This window comes from Nothobranchius furzeri, chromosome 15 (assembly GCF_043380555.1).
Source record: "Nothobranchius furzeri strain GRZ-AD chromosome 15, NfurGRZ-RIMD1, whole genome shotgun sequence".
NCBI classification, from domain to species: Eukaryota; Metazoa; Chordata; class Actinopteri; order Cyprinodontiformes; family Nothobranchiidae; genus Nothobranchius; species Nothobranchius furzeri.
This window is the reverse complement of record NC_091755.1, coordinates 52,242,991-52,246,993: the sequence shown is the minus strand read 5'-3', so window position 1 is coordinate 52,246,993 and position 4,003 is coordinate 52,242,991.

Sequence of the window (4,003 nt, the reverse complement as noted above, 5' to 3'; positions counted from 1 at the left end):
TTCCATATCTTAAAGATGTGGAACACTGAAAAACAATTTTATAATCATTATTTAATCATAATCGTTCACTCTGAGTTTTTCATGCAGGCTGAACATGAAAATAGTCTCCTGCATTAACCTCTGATAGAAAATAAACAATGAAACTGTAGGATTAGAATATCCTGACAGATCTACGTCACACTGTTACTTGGTATTCAGGGACTTGCTGCAGGGAAGGCTGTTGTTGGTTTAGTGTCCAGGAAACAGCAGAGAACATTTCAGCTAGTAAAAGCTACCTGTTAGCATTAGCAACTCAACCACACAGCAGAACTCCTCCAGGCATCAACATTGCCAAGCAAACCGGGTAGAGCCAGTTGCTGTTATCCAGTTCAAGGAGAGATGTCCAAATATCAGTAAATAAGACTCTAAATCCTGTCTTCTGAAACTACTTTCTCCTCCAGCTGACTTGTACTTCCTGATTCAGGTGTGTCTGAGCAACCCTCAGCAACCCTGCTGGCTCACAGATTGTAAACAAAGACTACGTCCCTCTTTAGTCTTTTTCATGGAAGAAAAACTGACACACACACACACACACACACACACACACACACACCCCAGCAGACTGAGGAGAAAATCTGCTTCATTGTGACCTTCCTTTCAACATAAATGAGACATTAGACTGTTTTATGATTATTTCACTGCAAAATTCTTATTTGTTGCATTTTTAACTTGTACAAAAATAAATAAACAGATAAAACAAGTGATTAACAGCGATAAGAAAAAACCCTTAATGCTAGAGTTGTTTTCAGTGTTCTGCCTGACCAGAGTCTTACTCGTCGTGCTGAGACTTTTTGTAGTTCAGAGTTACATTTGAAGGAGTTCTGCTGGGCTTGTTTTCCATGATTTTTCCACCAGGTGTTGCCCCCCCCCCCCCCCCCCCAACTCGTAGATGAAACTGCAACCCCAATTTCTCCTTCATTACGCCTTCCTTTAAAAGCTGTCGAACTCAGCAGATTATGTCCAGATTACAGTTTATCCAGAAATTTGCGGCCGCTTTCCTGATGGGAGTTAAGTGAAGAAGACAGTCTAATACTCCACTTTAGCTCCACTTCATTGGCAAGTAGAGCAATTTGGAATTGACTGTAAAATTTTACTGATCAGCACTTGCTGCCCTTTTCTCCTTAAAGTGACCTAATTGCATCACATTGTTCCACTGTTGCTGTAATAAAACAGCCATATAAGCCATGCTGAATAAAGACATAAAGACGTTTTGCGGACACGGGCAACTGTCTTATTACATCTCTTCATTCTCATGGCTCTATAACCTCTGTCACTATTTGTGTCATCATTCTCACAAATGAGTACACTAACCTGGATAACGCTCATTATTATGTCTTTTTCCCTCAGTTGCACGCCCGTGAATGAAAAGTCAATGTTCTGAATACTTTATGAGGCTGTAGTAGGGTCATTATGCCAAGGGTCACCTAAGTAACTGCCTCCAAGAGTCCATTATTGCTGAATGCTTTAGAGAGGCTGCAAACATGCCATGTATACTATTAGAACTGGCGAGCTTTGCTACAAAACAGCCAGTAGACAAACATTAGTAAAGCTGTTTGTTATGTGCTGGTCAGTAAGCACCATTAATGTGTGGGTGAGATGAAACATGGCACAGCAACGCCTCCAAAGCTCTGAAAAGTGGCACCACAGGGACTTCCTGTACTGCATGAAGAGCTATCATTGTCTGGGAAATGCACCAGTCTTTGCAGGTTTTGGCAATCTTACCCATCTGTTACTGAAAGTTAGTTTATGGTGGAGGGGGAAAAGTAAAATGCAACATCTGCAACGCTTGAAGAGTTGTATAAGATCATATATTTCCCTTTTCATCCTCATTACTGGGTGATCTGGGCTGACCTGATGTTTATCGAGATGGAAACGGAGCCAGGTGGCTGCCTGAATGAAATGGATCGTAATCCGTGCACGATGTGGATCCTGATTGTCACAAATGATGTGGCCGTTGGTCCTCAGTGGAAGCTGTGACGTCCCATTTTAATTGCGCCATTCTGTCATTTCAAAACCTGTGCATACATACACACACACACACACACTCACTCATAAACTTGTCTCTGCATATTTGTGTTGGCTTCCATTCATTGTTGGGACTCCACTATGCCTAACCCATACCTTATCCATAACCATTGCTGTTCTATTTCTAACCCTAACTTACACCAAAAGTTAATTCACAACATACCTCTAAAATCACATTTGAGGGGATACTGTTATTGTGTAGACCAGCCAAATGTCCCCACAATGTGGAAATGTCCACACCCTATAGGTTAAAGGTTAAAATGTGCCCACTTAAGCATATAACGACAAGTACACACACTTCAAAAATAGATCAAACTCTGACTTGAAAAGAATTTAAATTGCAATTTTGAACATTAAAATGAGAAACTGTGTGGGTTTTGTGCTCCAGACCAATCAAAACTCATTTTTATTGTAAAAAAAAAGATACTATTTTCAAAAAGCAGGTAGATATGATTTTGCTCCCCAAAAATACACAAATAAAACAGTAGCACACGTGAACGCTTTGGCACGGTTAAAAAAACAGTTGTTGTTTCCAGTCATTGTCACCAAAAGTGAATTTTAGTGTTTTTCCTATACAGATTTAACAACCAAATCATAATTTGGATGCCAAGAAGAGCAATCATTGTGCAGATTAATGCATCTGTCTTTTTGTTTGCAGCACACCTACCTCACTAATTCTCACAGGTCCTGAAATCTTTATCCTCTAAATGAAAGAATATTAATTTTTCCTGAATTCACTAAAAAGGTTTGAAAGCTGACAACTAAACAGTTGTGGGATTTTTGTTGCTTTAAACCTTTTTCTTAATGCATGACAGATTTTTTTAACTTCATCGAGTTTAATTCAGGTAAATACAGTTTTAGGTCTTTGTCATGTCATTGCCAGATGAATGGTATTCCTATGCCCACTAACCACAGTTGCTTATCCCATCAAAAGCTGTTTCAGCTCCACTTTGCATCATCTACAGTTCAAAAGCATAAAATAAAACCATCCAGCAATTTTCTTCAAATAGCCTCTGCAGTGTTATGAATATAATACAAGGCTTTTGTAGCCCAGTAAGCTCTTTGGCTGTAAAAGCCTAATGCAGTCCTCATTATCTCCTGTAACCTTCCTGCTTCATGAAAGAACTACAACATGAACGTACTCTGTGGAACATGATATGTGTTCACACATCTACTAAAATAAATTCAAAGGTTCTGACTGAAACTAAGTGGAGACATCTTCTGTATTTAAGGAGTAATGTAGATTTGAAGACTATTTAATCAGCCATAAGTAGACGTAAAAAATGAGTAATGAGCAACAGCTCAGCAACTCCAACTCTTGAACCCCCACACCTTGCTCTCCAGTCTGCGCCGACAGAGAACTGCAACCCCTTAATCTGGGCGGACACTGTGCGACCATTTCACTCATAGCACCCAGCTTCAGCTCAAACTGTACGACTTCCTCACAGGGCAGATCTCACGAGTCATGTGCTCACACTGTACGACCCAGTTCTCGGATGCGACCTAACTGCTTACACTGTACGTCTGGTAGCAACACGTCGGACCTAAAAATATGCTAAAAATAGCCGTTTTTACTCAACACGTCAGAATTTTTTTTTACTTGTTTTGCCTGTTGTCCTTCGGGAGTGCTGCAGGACGACACACAGGGATTTATGGGGGTTGGATGAGGAAAACGAAATAAAGAAAGTAAATCTCTGTTTTGTGATCAGTTTAATTTGACATGAACACGACAAACACACTTTCTTGACAATCTTTGTGAGTAAAAAAATGTGTAGAAATAAAAACGAACAACATGTGTTATTAGGGAAATAGCGGGCGAGCGGTGTTGATGCATGATTGCGCATGCGCCGTGAGCAGTTCTGGTACTTTTGGGGTCGCAGCTGCTCGTAGCGCCGCTTCAACAGTGCGATACCCTCACGAGGGACGAGCAAAATATCAA